Source organism: Phodopus roborovskii, unplaced genomic scaffold (assembly GCF_943737965.1).
Source record: "Phodopus roborovskii unplaced genomic scaffold, PHOROB, whole genome shotgun sequence".
NCBI lineage: Eukaryota > Metazoa > Chordata > Mammalia > Rodentia > Cricetidae > Phodopus > Phodopus roborovskii.
Genome location: NW_026126461.1, coordinates 14,746,105 through 14,765,082, shown reverse-complemented (window position 1 = coordinate 14,765,082; position 18,978 = coordinate 14,746,105). Strand labels below are relative to the sequence as shown.

General features: G+C 41.8%; 1 pseudogene; it reads left to right on the top strand.

The window, feature by feature from the left end:
• The window catches only part of LOC127226604 (ribosome biogenesis protein WDR12-like), a 51,905-nt pseudogene extending 33,195 nt beyond the window's left edge, over positions 1 to 18,710 (top strand).
• Positions 18,711 to 18,978: the final 268 nt, after the last annotated feature.

The window sequence follows — 18,978 nt, the reverse complement described above, 5'->3', positions numbered from 1 at the left end:
AAAGCAAATGTGTTTGAAACAGTGAGTCATTGAGTTTTTCTTTTCTTTCTTTTTTTTTTTTTTTAACAAAAGTGAAGAATATTTACCCAGTGTGTTTTTGATTGAGTGTAATGGATGACACCAAAGCAGCTCAATTAGGTTAATTTGTCGGGAAAAATAAAATAGTCAATTTGCTAGTTAAATATAGACTTCAGCTCTGACATCAAAATCAATATTAAACAAAGCAGTACTTTTTTCATTTATTCTCCAAACAAAAACGAATATGTTTTTAAATATAATTTTACCTGGGCCGATTGTTCAGGGTTAATTCATTAGCCACACATATCTGAGGGGAAAGTGGTATGGCTGGGTTTGCTGTCTGAAGACTTGGGTTCTTTCTTTTAGCTCAGTCAGCCTTCAGAGCTTGTTTTTTATGTGAGATGGGAGTAATGGTGTCTATCTAGTGGGCTCTCTGTTCAAGGATTAAAGGGAGCAGGGTTCATGTGACTTTATACGCTCCAACACCGGTTTCAGAGTGGGGAGAAATAATTTAAAGAGACAATTGCATTTTGGTAATTGCAGTATCTCATTCATACATTTCTATTAATCTAAGTATTTCCACGTGGTCTCATCTTACTGGAGAGTGGGCCTGGACCTCTGTTCTCTCCAGTCTCTACAAGCCGACTCCTCCCTACGACTTCGTCGAATCCTCCTAGTCTTCTATCTAGTCCTGCCTATCTTGCTTTCCTACTGGTCAACAGTGCCTTATTCATTAACCAGTATGAGAAACATATTATATTTAATACAGAGTCTCTGTGTGTTAATTGGGGCTGGTGCCGCAGTGGGTCTAGGCTGGCAGGTAAAACCTACACCTAACACATACATACCTACATACATACATACATATATCACATAACAGGAGGTTGATTTTTCCTGAAACATAGTTTCTAATTCAAAAACACTTTTCTTTGCACTGAGAAACTTTTCTTGCACTCTGATCTGCTAGCTAGGCCATTCTAACCACCAACAATATAAAATGATCTACTTATAATAAGCCAGGAAAGGAAAGCCTCTCTGCTTTCTCTTAGTAGTGCAGTAGCGTGCCGCAGACTCGCGGTGCGTGTTGTGGACCCCAGGAAGGTCTGGATGCGCTTACATTTCATGAGTGTTTCCCAGGAACTGGAGTCAGTGCTTCCAGACCAGATATGACCATGAAGACAAGGGTCCAGCTCTGTCCAGCTCCTTGTTTCACTGACTCTTTAGAGGTCGGGCTCTGCACGACCATTCCCCAAGCATTTGGTGTCTTGTTTCTTTGTTCTGCTGCAGCTGCAGCCACAGAAGCAGGATGAGGAAGGGAAGACAATGAACGATGGCATCAAATCCGCCCTACCTTGCCTCACACAGGTCTTTGTCTGGACGCTAGGATCACTTGTGAACGTTGCAATAGGCAGCCTTTCCATGCATGGCTTTCCCCCACAAAGGGGGGAATGTTCTATAGACATAAAATGCCTTTTTATAAACATGAACCCATGTTCATTGTACAGACCAATGGTTTTGCTGATACATCCATGTGTTTGCCATGCTTAGCTCCTGTTCCGTCAGGCTCTCGTCACTGCTTGCCTACGCCTGCCTTTTTTTAGTCCATAGCGCTCCTTCTTAAAGTTCATTTTTAAAGTGTATCATTTTGTTTCAATGTATGAGATAAAAAAAACACATGATACTTCATCTTCCTGTTTGAAATTTTTCAGGCAAATCGATGTGCTCTGGTTCCACTCATTTTTGTCCAAATCACAGGACTTCCCTCCTCCTTGTGATTTAATAACACACCACTGAACACCCGTGGGTGTCCATCTCATTTTCTTCTTTCTTTCTTGTCTTTCAAGACAGGGTCTCCCTGTGTAGTCCTGCCTGGACTCACTTTGTATTCACACGGTCACCACCTCTGTTACTCAGCCTTCCTTTGCAGAATTCAGAGTTATCAGAAGCCCTTTGCTTTTTGCCTGAAGGACTTTTGAAACGTGTGTATATTTGTGTGTGTGTGTGTGTGTGGTGCAAAATATAAGAGCCCACTGGTGATGGATTCCTTAAGTCCATCTGAAAATTGCTTATTGAACCTTAATATCTGAGGGAGACTATTATGGGGAATGAGTTCTACGTTGAGAGTGTTGTTTCTTTAGGCACGGTTTGACTATTTCTTTCTTGTGTTATTTTCTATCTTGTGCTAGCTATACACATAAAATTACGCTGTTGTCTTTATCTTTGTTTTTGTGCAAACATATACTTTCCCTGTGGTCACTCTTTGTTCTTGATGGTGGGTAGTTTGATGCGATAGTTTGGTTAGAATTTAAGTGTGTATGATTCCTAGCCCGGTAGGGCTCAGGAGGTTTGAAGGAAGCTAATTTTGATGATATACACCTGTAATACCTACATGGGTAGGACGGGGGAATCGTGACCTCAAGGGCAACATGACTGGTCCTGTTTTGAAAAGGAAAACCAAACTTAAAAGGAACTTGGTTATTATTTCTTCAGTTTCGCACCCCGTTTCCCCAGTCCAGAGTCTGTAACAGCCGTGCATCACCATTTAAAGCTGCTCTGCAGTGTTATTGGGGATGCACTCACTCTATCCTGATTACGGTTTCCCCTCCCTCTCCCTCCCCTCCCATCCTGATCCACTCTCTTTCTGTCTCTCATTAGAAAACAAACAGGCTTCTATGGGGGTAATAATAAAATCAAATATAATGTGATAAAGCAAAGACTAACACATTAGAATTGGACAAACCGAAGAGAAGGAAAAGACCCCAAGAGAAGGTGCAATAAGAGACCTCCTCATTCACTCACTCAGGGATCCCATGAAAACACTAAAGCCATAATGAATGTGTTGACCCAGGCAGGTCCTGTGCTTGCTGAAGATGGTGCCGGGCCCACAGCTGTTTAGTCTCAAAAGAACACACAGAGGTTTATATTAATTATAAACTGTTTGGCAGATGGCTCAGGCTTCTTATTTTCTAGCTCTCTCTTAATTATTAATTCTATTAATCTGTGTATCTCCACGTGCTCTTGGCTTACCAGAGAATGCCTGGGCATCCTATCTTCCCAGTAGCTACATACTGTCTCTCTCGAGACCCCTCTCTGTGTTCCTCTTCCTGCTTGTACTTCCTGCCTGGCTACATCCCGTCTGTCCAATGGCTGAGACAGCTTTAGTCATCGAAGAGAAACATATTCACAGCGTACAGAAGGACATCCTTCATCATGTCCTCTTTTTTTTGTCTAAATACAGAGGAAGGTTTTAACTTTAACAGAGTAAAATGTATAACAAAACAGTCATCAAGCAAGAACTGTAGTTAACAATATTTACTCCATTAACATTTGGCAAAATTTCCTTCCTTCCTTCCATCCTTCCTTCCTTCCTTCCTTCTGTCCGTCCTTCCCTCCCTCCCTCCCTTCTCTCTCTCTTTCTTTTTCTGTTTTTGGTTTTGCAAGATAGGGTTTCTCTGTGTCTCCCTAGCTGTCCTGGAACTCACTGTATAGACCAAGGTTCCCTTGAACTCACAGAGATCTGCCTGCCTCTCTCTCCCCAGTGGTGGGATTAAACGTGTGGGCTACCGGTGCTCATCTTCATTTTATTTCTGATTTGTTAATTTGGATATTCTCCTCTGTTTTTTATTTGATCTGGATAAGGGTTTTTCAACTTTATTGAAGTTTTCAAAGAACCAACTCTTTGTTTCATTGATTCTTTGTATTGCTTTTTTTTTTTTTTTTTTTTTTTTTTGTTATATTGATTTCAGCCCTGGAATAATGATTTCTTTCAGTCTATTACTTTTGGCTGTGATGTTTTCTTTTTGTTGTAGTATTTTCAGGTGTGCTGTTAAATTACTAGTATGAGGTCTCTCCATTTTTTAAAATAGGCACTTCACGTTACGAACTTACCTCTCACACCTTTAGCCCCATAAGTTTGGGTATGTTAATTCATTTCAATCAGTTCTAGAAAGGCTTTAATCTCTTTCTTGAGCCATTTTTTTTTTTAATTCAGAAAAACAGAATTGGTTAGTTTCACTGAGTTTTCAAGCTCTCTGTTGTTTCTGTTGTTGTTGTTATCAGGCTTTAGCCTGTGGTTGTCCAGGAGGATGCAGGGTGTTGTTTCAGTTTTCCTATATCTGTTGAGACTTGCTTTGTGTCAGAGATGTGGTCAATTTTGGAGAAAGTTCCATGTGGTTCAGAGAAAAAGGTGTGTTCTTTTGTGTTTGTGTGAAATGCTATCTGTTAGGTCCATTTGGTTTATAACTTCAGTTACTTCCAGAATTTCTCTGTTTAGTTTTTGTCTAGATGATATCTGTCTGTTGGCAACAGCAGACTATTGAAGTCTCCTGCTATCACTGTGCGAGCGTCTATATGGAATTTAAGCTGTATTAGTGTTTCCTTTATGACTATTGGTACCTATATGTTTGACGCACGTATGTTTAGAATTGCAATGTCCTCCTGGTGGATTTTTCCTTGGATGGGCATGTAATGTCCTTCCTTATCTCTTCTGATATGTTGTTTGGAGTTTGTCAGATAACACCAGTTTGTTCCATAGGCATATTTTAATAGAATATCTTTTTTAATTCTTTTATACTGAGGCAATGTCTAGCCTTGGTGTCAAGTTGTGTATCTTGGATTTGGCAGAATGATGGATCCTGTTTCTGTATCCATTCTGTTATTCAATGCCTTTTTACTGGGAAATTGAGATCATTGATGATGAGAGTTATCAATGTATAGTGTTTGTTAATTCCTGTTATTTTGTTGCGCGTGCGTGCGTGCGTGCGTGCGTGCGTGCGTGCGTGTGTGTGTGTGTGTGTGTGTGTGTGTTTGGAATTATTTATTCCTTGTGTGTTGTTAACTCTTTAGATCCAAGATTTCCTTCTAGTACCTTCTGTAGGGTTGGACCTGGGTTTCCATGCCCTTCCTCCATGCCTATTATTCTTAGATTTGGTCTTTTCATGGTGTCCCAAAATTTGTGGATGTTTTCTGCTTGGAGTTTTTAACAACTGACTTTTTTTAAACCAAGCTATCCATTTTTCCTATCACGTCTTCAGTGCCCGAGATGCCGTCTTCCATGTCTTGCATTCTGTTGGTGAGGTTTGCCTCTGAGGCTCCTGTTTGAGTTCCTGCATTTTCATTTCCAGATTTCCCTCAGTTTGGGTTTCCTTTATTGATTCTATTTCTACTTTCAGGTCTTGAACTGTTTCATTGGTTTTTCCCTCCGCCTTTTTGTTTGTGTCTTCATAGATGAAAGGATTTATTAACCCTCCCTAAGGACCTCTATCACAGTCATAAAGGCTATTTTCAGATATTTTTCTTGTGCAGTCAGCGTAGTTGCATTTCTCAGGGCCGACTGTGGTATGGTGGTTGCTGGATTCTAATGGAGACATATTGTCCTGGCTGCTATTGGTTTGTGTGTTTACAGTGGTGTTTCAACATCTGGATTTGGGAAGACTGTAATTGTAGGGCGTGTCTCTTTTTGGGTTGCTGCTTCCTTTTGTTCTGTTGTCCTCACTGGTTCTCAGGAGGGTGTGGTGGTTGTGCGTTGTCTAGTAGGATTTTTTTTGGGGGGGGGGGATCCTTACAGGTGTGGCGTCTGAGGTTTTCAGGTAAAATGTGTTTCTGGGTACCAGGAGCTGACAGTTCATAACAGGGAGGGGCCCAGGGGCTGAGGAGGGAGGAACCCTGCATGTCTCACCAGGAGTCGCTTATTCCTGTAGGAATAGGAAGAGAGAGGTGGTTAGTAGGCTGTCTGCTACAGAGCTGGGGTGAACTAGGGGATTGGATTTGGAGGAATGGAAGGGGAGTTAATGATCTGCAGTTACCCCGCCTTGCTGGCAAATGTGGCCTGCTGATTCCCAGGGAATGAATGCCTGTGGGAGTTGGGGGCTGGGACAAAGGTGAGGCTTTTGGATTCTCAGGGAGTACCTGGTGGGGTTTGGAGGTTGGGATAAAGCTGAGTGGGGTGAAGGAAACTTGGAGGGGAAGATCTGTGTGGTCCACTCTTGATGGGGGATGGGAGGCTGCCGCAGCTGGCCACCTGCGGAGCTGAGGAGGAGGAGACAGTGGTGAAGTTCTTCAGCTAGTCTACCTTCTTCCCTGGAGGGAACTTGTGGGCGTGGCCAACCAATGTTTGGTTTAGCTGAAACCGATGTCATGAAAGGGGCCATGCCCTACACTGCCAGGATGGCCAGACACTGGAGACCAGGTAGCCCAGAGACCTAGGATCAGGGCCGTGTGCAGTTATCGTCAGAGAGCCTTCCTCCAGGGGAAGATGGGAATGGTGCAGAGATAGTCAGACAGCATGCAGAGAGAGAGAGGGGGGGAGAGATGGAGAGAGACGGGGGGAGAGACAGAGAGAGAGGCACAGAAAGAGAGACAGAGAGACAGAGAGACTATCCCCGGCCGAGATCAGGGAGCCTCGAGGAAGAGGGGAAAGAAATACTGTAGGAGTCAGAGGTGCCGGAGGACCCCAGGAGAACACAGCCCACTGAATCAACTCAGCAGGGCTCCCGTGGGCTCACAGACACTAAAATGACAAGCCTGGCACCTGTATGGATCCTCACCATGTCCTCTACATGTATGTTACAGCCGTTAGCTTGGTGTTTTTGTGGGACTCCCAACAGTGTGAGCTGGGTGAGCTGGGTGAGCTGGGTGTGGGTTATTACAGCCCTTCGTGCACAGAAGAGATTGCCTTCTCGAATATTTTCTAGGGGTTCTTCCCCCGACTTCCAAACTGCACCAAATGTGTGTACTGAGTAGACCTCTGATGAGCTCTCCAGCCCCTTACTCCTTGTAAGTCAAGTCCAGCTTTCTAACCTCAATGAGGGAACTTGTGTACCCAGTCTAGATTCTCCGGCTCAGCGGTCAGCATCCCTACAGTAACCCCGAGGCTTCCAGAACTCATTGTTTCTCCTAACAGAGGCTGGCCCTTCTTTATTTGATGACCAGTGTGTCAAGAACAGTTATGCATACTTTCTTTTAAAATGCTGTTTTTCAGATAAGCATAAATATGAACCCATTATTTCATCCTACATATAAGTATGCATTCATAATTCAAACTTGAATTTGCAAGAGATGGATTTTGTAAGTGGTATGCCTTAGGAATCAACCCTCTCCTCCCCTGTGCCTAGCCAATAAATCAAGCCCTAGGTACTATAAAAAATCATTCCTTTGACCAACCTTACTACATTGTATTTCACATTCTCATTTTTGTACTTTTAGTTTTGATTTTTTTCTCATGATTTTTAAAGCATAGGTTGAAGAGTATTCTATTGTCCTATGATCTTTAAAATTTAGAAATTAATTCAGCTTAGTAGAAAGAGGAGAAATTAATCTGTGTATCTATCCATCCCTCCACCATCACCTATTATCCATCTATCCATGCATTGGTCATCCATCCATCCAAGTGAAAGTCCCCATTAAAAAAAGTTACTTGATTTACTGCATCATACTTATTTAAAGAGAGAATGTTTGGTTATAGGAGACAACAAAACCAACAAGTAAACATTGTAAAGAACAAAATTTTATTTTCTAGTCTTTTTCTCAGTATGAAAACAGTTTATAGTTGATTTGTCATGAGGAATAGCCTTTTATAGGGCTGACTTATTTCACTAAAGAAACTTTCTTTGTGAATTATTACCCCGGCATTCTGTGTTAATTTTTCTTTCTATTTTTATTCAAGTATTTTTTGGGGGTGTCCCCTCCATTTCCCCGTGTTGACAGAGGCTGCTTTCTCTTTCCTTCCACACTGTGGGAAATGATGTGGGAAATCTGTTAATGTAGCTGCTGGGTTTTTTTTTTTTTTTTTTGTGACATCCAACCTCTCCACACATCTCCTTTTCCTATTCCAACAGTAGTGCTCACATGGTGAACATATGAATATATTTCATTTGTCTAACATATTTGAGACTTATCTAGCACATGCTTTTTAAAATCTGTTCTCAGTTGTCTGGAAGAGGTAGACAATGTCCCAGTTTGCTACATGTTTCTAGAATGAATGTCATGATGCAGTATCTTTTCTCCAGGATCACTGCCACGTCTCATTCCTAGAGCAGACGGGAGTCAGCACAGAGGAGATAGTAAATAGCCACAGGGTGAATTAATACACACTTATTTTTTCCTAGATTATTAGGAGTTGTTATTACCGTGTTGCCTGGAACCAATTCAGTCAATTTAGTTAACATTTAAAATTAATATGTTCATCCACGATGCTGCTCGACTGGCGGTACTCCAGAGGCTGAGGTGGAAGACTATCATGTTCCAGGTCTGTGTGGGATACCGGGAAAGTTCATGGGGAGCCGGGGCATCGAGAGAGAACTTGATTTCAAAATAAAAAGGAAAGACGTGTTGTGGATGAGGTCAGTAGTAGAGCAAGAGATTGCCTGGCATGCAAAAATCCTCTCGTTCAAGCCCCAGTGTGATGGGAGACTAGCGCAGAGAGGGAGGCTCTACAGACACTCCTATGCATATGCTTTGTGTGAATGATAGCGATGTTTCGGTCGGCAGTGGTCCCTGTCTACAACGGTGATCGACCTCACAGGACTAGGATGCAGCTAAAACATTTCCATCCCTACTGATTTTACACCCATAGTCTTGTAATGTGTTTACTGCTGGCTCATGGTGATGGGGATCAACGTTGCCACACGGCCAGTCCTGTGTGCCTATAACTTAATACCTGATAGTGACGACACATGGCTGTGCTCCTGGCTTATAAACTTACTGCACTAGCATATATAACTTTTAATGTGGACTTCCATATAGAAGAAAGTTTATCACAAGTAGCACAGCATGCGATTATATCAGCCTCATGTATTTTTGCCACATTTGAGCTGGGCTCCTTTCTCTTGTACTTTATTTCATCTCATACCGTTTTCTTCTTCATGGCTCTAGAAAAAAATAGGCTACACACACACACACACACACACACGTATGTGCTCACATATGTACATACATATTACTATAAACATATACACATATTTTATGATATATGCTTGTTAAAACATAATGAATGTTTTATTTTATATCATAAATGCCATGCCTTTGTCTACCAGCGTATATGTCACATAGACTAGGTGTGCAGCAAGTTGGCTGTCTAACTTGATGTAGGAATTTACCGTGAAAATTACATGATGTAATGGCACATTTCCCAGAATTCACTTCTGTCATTAAAGGGATATCACTTCACAATTTTACTAGTTCTAACTCCCAGATTATTGCATATGTGTATGATGGCTTGAATTGTCAAGTCTTTATTTATATATTAAAATGAGATGGGATGATCCTCTAAATAGAAAATTAAAATCTTCATTAAGTAAATTGGACACTAAAGATAAAAATAAAATAGTATTTTTTTAATGTATGTATGTATGTATGTATGTATGTATGTATGTATGTATATGAGTGTTCTATGCCTTTAGGCCAGAAGAGGGCATTGCATCTCACTATAGGATGGTTGTGAGCCACCATGTGGTTGCAGGGAATTGAACTCAGGACCTCTAGAAGAGCAGCCAGCGCTCCTAACCACTGCACCATCTCTCTGGTGCATAAAGTAGTATTTTGCTATATTCTGAGTCTTGATCCAGTTAAAAATGTTAAAATACTTAAGGCCAGTAAAGTGACTGAACGGTGACCGCTCTTGCATGGACCCCGCCTGGTCTTAGGATGCCAGCCACTAGTGACGGATGGCAGTGATGGAATGTCATCAGGAATTGGATGTGACATTCCTGTCAGGTAAAGGTCTCAGTGACAGATAGAGAGTTGGACATGACCACTGTGATGGACTTCCTGTTTGATGCCTCCCTGATAGCTTGCCACCAAGACAGCTTTCCAAGGGGGCTGAGCCTCTTGACATGATTCTTCCTGTCTTTATCTATCAGTGTATTGGTTTGACAGTGTGGGAATTCAGAGGGACAAGTGAAGGCAGCTTCCTCCTCCCTCCTCAGTGCGTGCTTCCGATGGTGCTTTCTCAGTGTGGTTTCTATTACTTAGGAAGAAATTGTCAATTCCTAAGGGTGTGCCAACTCCAGGAAACCAGCCGTAGACTCTTGTGGGCTTCCCCTGTGGGTTTGGCAGTAGAGACATTGGTATGCTTCCCTTCTGAATTGCTGTATTCAGGTCATTTGAAATGCATGCAGTTTAGTGGCTGGAGGCAAAGAATTTTACAATAGGTTCATGGAAGATGAGGTAGACATATGTATAATATATATCATGTGTAAATTGATAGAGAGGTGATATATATGGAATGAATGGATAGATAGATAGGTGATACATAAACAGGTAGAAGATTCTTAGTCTTCTATATATGTCTTCCCAAGTGCTATATTAATATTATCCCAGTTCCCTTTTGATCAAAACGGTCAGTTCTCTCTATATGTTTTAAAATATGGAATCATTTCGTACTTAATGTATGTCAGATTTTCCTTATGACATAAAGATGGCGCTTTTAAGTGTGAGAATCGTCTGAATAAATTTCGGCTTAAAGGTCACACCATGTGCAGCAAGGCGGGATCTCAGGCCCCCACTTACATTTCTGGCAGTCTTCACTCCACAGTTAAAGGCACTTTGAGCAAACGTTTGGCATTCAGAGGTCTAGATTTGAGACTTAGTTTGTCTGCAGGGATGATTTGTCTAGGCTTGAAGAGAGATGTTTTTACTTTCCTTTTCTGAGCAACTTCGCTGTTTACCTGGAATCAACACGGCCCCAAACCGCTGACTACAACAACACACAGTGTGATGTCGCTTGCAAGGCTGTGGTTCTAACGCAGCACTTATTCCCGTTCCTTGATGAATAATTTGTTCACCTCTCACTCACCGATCACCATTTATTGATCACCTTTGATTTCCTCAGCCAATGAGGATGAAAAGGGCAGGCAAGTTCTTTCTCTTACGGTCCTTTCAAAGGAGAAGATTAGGGTAGGCTTACCAGGGCTTTTCTTTTGGGCCACCAACCAGCTCCCACATCACCGCATGGAGACTTAGTACTTATGAATACGTGGCCTGGCTTAGGTTCCTTCTGGCTAGCTCTTGTAACTTATCTACCTTTGCCACAGGCATTTTTTAACCTTTTTTCGTTCCATGTGTCTTGCTTTCCTGCTCCCTGCAGTGTCTGGCTGGCTGGTGGCCTGGCTTCTGGCCCTGGGCGTGTCCCTCTCTGTCTCCAGCCTAGATCTCTCCTCCTACTTACTCTCTCTGCCTGCCAACTCCACTATCCTTTTTCTGCCCAGTGATTGGTCATTCGGCCCTTTATTGAACTAATCACGTGTGGTAGCAGCACATCTTTACATAATTAAACGTGCATCATTATACAAATGCAGCACAAACAAAGGAACACACCTTTAAACAGTTAAATATCCCACAGCACAAACAAATGTAACACATCTTTGCCCAGTTAAAATAACATTTCACAACAGATCAGTGCATGAAAATTGCCATTAAAACGTTCAAGTGAGTGGCGGGGAGAATTCGAGTGTGCCTCCTCTATAAGATGTGAACAGGAAAGGCTTCACAGAGTAGGTGACAAATGAGCTAAGGTCTACGTGGTACACAAACGACAGCCCTGAAAAGCTGCAGTCTCAGCATTTCGGAGAGCAACACTAAGGGCCCAAGGTGGGACTCACTGAGCTTAGCTTACTTAGGGACAGAAGAAAGGCTAGTGTGACTGAACATCATATGCGACCTGGTAGGAATGCTGGTTTCATATTGGCAAGATGCACCAGTGGACTTGGACGAAGGAAGGAGAGTGGTTTGAAAATAGAACTAACAGAACTTGTCAGGACTAGAACTTGAGCCATGGAAAAGGTTGGCAAAAAGCACAGGAATAACTTCTATAAGTTTGGACTCTGCAACAGGGAGAGCATTATAAATAAATAAAAAGGAAGAATGCTTGCTTAGGGGAAAGGCAAGACTGAATGAATACAATTACTAGGTTTAATGTCTGGGTCATATAAATTTTAACATAGCCAGTAAATATGCAAAACATATACACAGTACTGTGTGCGAAGTAGCAAAATCTCCTTAAAGATAGTTTTTGAAAATGATCCAACAAACGAGTAAGTAAATATGACAAATGTCTTGCAATGTTTTGCATTAAGAAAATATTTGGTATTATTCAGTAAGTATTTTTGGTACCCCTTGTCCCCTTTCTCTGATAGCTTCAAACATAGAAAAAGAAGACCATTCTCTTATATAAACATTCTCTTATATAAAGCCACAAAATAGAAATTAATACAATACTGCCATACCAGTCATGACCTGGTGCATCTTATAGTCTCCAATCGCGATTGTTCCTCCAGACCCAGCCTCTGGGGTCTGGGGCAGGATCACACATTGTGTTCTGTTTCTGCTTCTCCATTTTTCTTTTTATTTGAAGTATTCTCCAACCTTTCTCTGTGCTTCTTGATCCTAACATTTCTAGGGACCACAGGAGACCGCTCTGTGGAATGAGGCTCACCTGACTATTTTCCACCATGGTTGGTTCCAGGTTATCCGTCTTCAGCACGATAGCAGAGAAACATGTCCTCATCAGTCCATTGTATCCAGGGTATATTAGCTTGTTCTTTTATTGGTAACTTTCACTTTAATCACATAGTTAAGGGCTGTCCAATGGATTCTGGCATTGTAAAGCTACTTTCCGTTACTTTTCTAGTTAACAAATTTATAGGGAAGCATCTTGTTATCATTAAATATCCTGTTTCATATTGTATACCCACAAGTTTTAATAGTTGTGTTTTTTTGGCTGAATATTTTGCAATGAAGTTGAAAAATTATGACTGTTCTTCTTCCAAAATTTTAATTTTAACTGTAGTTATGAGTTAGCTTTTTCCTGGAGTAGCTTTTCAATTTTTAATTAATGACCTTTGAAATCAACTATTTTTACTTTTGAATTTCAATGGGTAGTATAAATGCTTTGGTAGAGCTTCAAATCCTCTAGTGTAGAGTAAAAAGGTAGGGCTTACTCATAAGATAAAAAAAAATGAACCTTTGATTTTGGTATTTTTGAGATGGATCTTTGTGCTCTGTGTCTTTGAAGCATCGTGAGCCTTTTGACACCGAGAGGCAACAACCTGCTGGGACATCAAAGAATAAAGCCTCGGGTGTAAAGAAGAGACGGTCACATCACCTAGAGAGGTTTCTGTCATGTCTACCTATCACCAGGGGCCAGGGACTGCTGCCAGTACTGATGGAAATAACGGAAAGCTGGTGTTTCTAATGCACTAGCCTTTAATATTTATATTTGCTGCAGGAAGTCTGTAAATAAAATGAGTGTGAACAGGGCTGGTAAATATACTTGGAAATACCCCCATCTCCTTAAAGATGCCCAAGATCACCCATCTTAAGAGACTAATTTTGTTTCCCTACTCGAAGCATGCATTTCTATTAGATGTGCCATTGTAAATTGAAAGTAAGAACAAGAAAAAGGAATTTAATAAAATAAAGGTATACCGCCTCATCGAAGATATCATTTTAAACAAGTCCTTTTAGCAAATATTTATTTGGGGTATTTTCCACACCGAAGCCTCTAGCCAATCAGCATAACAGACTCATGTTTAATTCTCAAACATTCTATCTCCCCCGTCTGCTCCAGACGCATAGGGATATAAACATCTTTGGATAATGAGACATTCACAGAACTAGAAGAAATCAATCACAGCAAACCCAGAACAGAAATGGGCAGTAGAGAGTGGATCTGAAGATGGTGGGTGTGAACTCATGAGTTCACATGCTAGTGAACCTGTGAGTGAGTAGAAGGTGGTCGGCTTGTTGGCTGTGGTTCAATTGGCTCCGTCTCTCCAGTAAAGAGTACTGAAGATGCTTCCAGTTATTGCTGTGTAGGCTTGGGCTTTACATCAGGCTATGTTCCTGGAAATGAAAGATCTAACTCCTGTATAAGGGACTGCGCTTAGCTTCCAGGTGGCCCAGTGACCTATGTTATCCCTCTGTTGCTGAAAGTCAGGAGCTCTGTAGAGCCCACACGTCAACTCCCCCCCCCCCAAAAAAAACAACAACCGCAACAAAAAACAAACAAAAAAAACAAAACAAAAACAATGAGTGGAAGGAGTAGGTTTTTCCTTGCTGCTGGTCTTGTCCTGCTGCCACGCCAGCCCCAATTAATGCCAGCCCCAATTAATATCTGTATTTGATATAATGCTGTTGGCCAGGTACTAGTTTCTTATTGGCTAGCTCTGTCTTAATTATTAACCCATTTCTGTTAATCTACGTATTTCCACGTGCTTTCATCTTACCGGGGAATGGGGCCTGCGTCTGGTCTCCCCAGTCTCTCCATGTTGAGTCCTCCTTACTACTTCCTCTCTCCTCCTTGTCTCCTAGTCCCTCCTACCTTCCTTTCCTATTGGCCAACAGTGCTTTATTCATTAACCAGTATGAGAAACATATTTACAGACTGACATCTCCCATCAAATGAGCCACCCTGTGTGTGAGTGGGCGATTTAAATTCTAAAACTAAATCACCGGGAAAGCGATGGAGAGGAAACTAGCACTTGCGAGTGTAGGAAATGAGAGAGAAGACAAAACATCAACTTAAAAGTAACCTGTGCGGTTGCAGGAGGAGGAGCAGAAAGACTAGGTGTGCTAGCAGACAGTGAGGTACTTTGAACAGAGACATCTTGTGGATGTGACTTGGCCATTGCACACTGATAAAATGATTGCAGTGAGGTTAGCAGGACAAGCCTACACCACGTTAGTTCTATCAGCATTTCATCTATGAGGCCGGAAGAGTTAATTCGTCTCCATCATTCTCAGAGGGACATCTGACAGTTAATTGTAGCTGGGGAAGTGGGTGTCTTTTCCTTATCAGTGCTGTATCTATCGATAAGTTGTTCATTCTCTGGTATCTAAACTCCCATCTGTGCTTACGAAAGCAACCCTGACTACACTCAGTGTGTCACACACACTAAAGACTCAAATGTGGGACAGAGATGGGTTGGGGAGAGGATGAGATTCAGTGCCAGGAGTGGGGATGAGAGAGGGTAATTGAGGTGGAAATGACTAATTTCATTCAACAAACAGAAGAAAAAGCTCAAGAAACATTTTAGACACAGAGACACACATGTTCTCACACAAAGACATCCCGTAAAAACAGAACACTGGAAACCATAATATACACACAAAGAGCCCATAAGGAGAAAACAAAGGTCTTGACGAAGCTCTTTTACGGCCGAGTCCAGGGAGGGCGGGGCCAGTGAAGAGCAGGGGCGGGGCATCTGGGGGCGGGGCATCTGGGGGCGGGGCATCTGGGGGCGGGGCATCTGGGGGCGGGGCATCTGGGGGCGGTCCTCTGACTTCATCACACATGTTTCCTGTGGCCCCTGTTCATATGACCTCTTTATTTCCTCATATTCGTTGTGATTTGATTTCATGATCCTAAATATTATATAATTTTGTGAGTGTTTCTTGTGTACTTAAAAGTCCTTTGTATTCTGCCGTCATTCTGTTCTATAAATGTTAATTATATAAAGTCATTTGTCAGGGTTATTTCAGCCTCCTCCATCTTTATTGATTTTATTTCTACATTCTCTATTAATTATTGAGAGACAACTGCTGAAGTACTCAAGTATAATCATGGATTTGTTTGTTTTTAATTCCATTATTCTCACTTTTTATATTCTCAGACACTGATTTTAGATGCAGATACATTTTTATTCTTTATGCTAGTTGACGATTTTTTCATCATTTGAAATATTCCTTACCCAGATGATGCTGACTAGGATGATTATGATTTATAGTGCTAACCACTGGACTTTATTTCTCTGCACATGAAACTGAACCTTTGCTGATTAAAAAGTAAGTAGAAGAATCAAGCAGACCAGCTGAGATGGAAAACTCAAAAAATGGCAAGACGACTCAGAGGAGAGGTTCAGATGATGAGTTCAAGCTCCGCAGGCTGATATACCCAGCTAGCTAGTGACAGGCAGAGCTAAAGTCCTCGCACTATGTGATCTGGAACTCTGCCCAAACCCAGATGTGCCTATAGATGGTTTTCCCCGAGTGCCTGATACTGAGTTCTGAAGCTCAGGGTTAGGGTGTGTGGTAGAGATTGAAACCATTGATTTTACTGGAGACTCTAAGCACAAGGAGACCACAGCTCTGCCAACGGATCCCCGTAAGGCCTCACTGTGCTGTGGAGAAGCAGGACAAAAGAGGCTATCAGGTCATTTACAGTAAATTAATAAAGGCATCATTGAGCTGTCACAGAAGTGGCCTTCATATCATGAAGCAATTGCTACTAAATAATGCGATTCCGAGAAAGCATGCTTTCCTACAGGTGCAGTCACTTCCCCGAATAGTTCGTATCCTTTGGTTTTCATGGTGTCCACCCAAAGGCTTCTCGGTAGGCAACTCACCTGCTAACGAGTATTTGCATGCGTGCATGAGCAGTGCCTGCATGTGGCGATGGAAGGTTAGAAGACTGCCTGCTACCTCTTAGTCAAGAGAAATGGTCAGCGTTACACAATTAACGTGAAGTCTTCAGTAGTTTTCTTTCCCTTTAGTAGTTTCCCTCCTGTGGGTCTTTACCCCTTAACTGGTAAACACAGTAGGGAAACAGACTGCATTCTGGCACGTTCTTCTGTTCGGGTATCTCTTACCAGTTTGTCCCTTTGTTGCCTCTGTCACACTGCTATAGTGTAATTGGCGGTTTTCATGACTGTTCATCTTTATGCGATTTACAGAGTCTGCACAGAAAGTGTTTGACGAAATCTATTTTTGGTCTCAGTTGCAGAAGCCTAATTTGCATCCCCTCATGGGTCACCATGGCTTAAATTGATCTGCACTGACCTGGCTCATTTTAAATCACTCAGGATTTGTCCGCGTGCACACAGAACAAAACACTTCCTGTACCTTAGAGCTTGCAAAATCAATCCCAAGGAAATTACAGCGATCTGGATGAGTTCTCCAAATTCAAGTGTGCTCGGTTGCTTTGTTCAAAATTGAGAGGAGTTTCAGATTAAAAAAAACTAAAACACTGTAAGATACTAACCAACCCAGGCAATATTAGTACCACTTATGAGTGATAGATACACATTTTCCTGCATAACACGTTATTAATGTTTTATTTAGTAACTGAAATGAATATAATTAATTCATATTGTCTTTGATTATATCACAGTTTTGGCACAAGGGAAATTTTTATTTCACTATAGCCATAATGGTTGAGCTGGGTAACTTCTTCTAGAAGGGACTTATGAAGAAGTAAGTGACCAAGAGTGAACAAGGTTCATTTAACCAGTGAACAGAAACAGGAATTGAAGCAACTTCGAGTATTTCAGAATTTACAAATAAGCTTGTCTTTAAATAAACTGTTGAGCTATAAAAAAATAAAATTATATTGCTGTATTTACAAAAATGATGTTATACCTGGAAGTATACTACATCCACTTAGATTTTAAAATGCCTGTTATATATTTAATATTTTTATAAACAGCTATTTTAATTACAAATAATAGAGACCACGAGGAAGATAATGGGCTGGAAGGATTCCTGAAAGGAAGCTCAGTGAAAGAGATTAGAAAGTGTTCAGTTGATAGGCAATTAAGTCAGCTAAGCCTTGAAGGAGGGAGCATCTCTGGGCACAGAAGGAGGAGAAATGTTCTAGGTGAAAGAAACAGCATTAAAAAGAAACTATTAAGGCAAAGGCTTTTGAGAGAGTATTGAAAATAGTGGCAAGAGGATTAGGTGACTAGATGAAGGAGATGGCGAGGTAGCACACTCCAGACTGTGCCTGAAGAACAACAGTGGCCCTTCAAGCCACAGGAGGCTCCTGCCTCTCCCTTGAAGACAGTGAGGGCCAGCAAAGACCCAGAGCTGTTGAATGCAGCACAAAATGCAGTTCTAATCTGTAAATGTGATTATCTAAAGGGTGCTTCAGGAAGTACAGATGCCTACACACATACACACACACCACACACACACACCACACACACACACACACACACCACACACACACACACACACACCACACACATACACACATCGCACACACACACATACACATCTACACACACATACACACTCACATACACACCTACACAACACAACATACACACATATGCCTACACACATATACACACCTACACACAACATATACACACACCTACACCTACACACATACACACCTACTACACACACATACACCACACACATACTCACACCTACACACCCACACGTCCACACACCACACACACACACACACACACACACACACACACACACACACTTCTGGAAATAAAATTATTGTCTGGGCATTTCCAATTTAAAGACAAATGTTCAAACCAAAGTCTGAATCCCAAGCGGAACTCTTCCCTAAGAGAAGAGAGTCTAAAGAAACAGGAGTGCCAACAACATACCCAAGCAAAGCTAGCTCCAGACGCAGATGCTAAACTAACAATGGTTCAGCACAATGAGCATTTATTTTTATTCCCTTCCAGTCAAGTGCAGTGTGCCTTGTCTGTTGACCTAATATGTTGTCATTTAGTAACACAGATTCTTTATTTATGGCACCATTCTTCCCTGGGTCCACCATGCCATTTCCGTGGCTAAGGGTAACCAAGAGAGGCATGTGTTTTAACTAACGCAGGTGCGAAGGCTGGAGTTATTACTTCATCGCTGGGACTGGTAAAGCTGTAGATGTGGTCAGGCTCTATCAATACGACAAGCACGTGAAGGGCTCTGGTGTGCACATCGCAGTTTCGGCCTGAAGACATCTGTGGACTGGTCGGGCTGCGTTAGTTGCAGGCATCTAGTATCAGTTCTGTTTGCTAGGACCTTTATGTCACCTATTCTGATTAGTTGGTGCTCGTGTCATTTAATTGTTAAACAGTGAGACTAATTTCCTTGCTTTACCTCCTTTTGTGGAAGGCATCAAAGAGCGAGGGTCAGCTTTAGCATGACAGAACTTGCACTGGTTTAAGAGGTGAATGTAGCGGCCACACCCCTTGGGCGTGGCTTCAGGTGTGGATGGAGGCG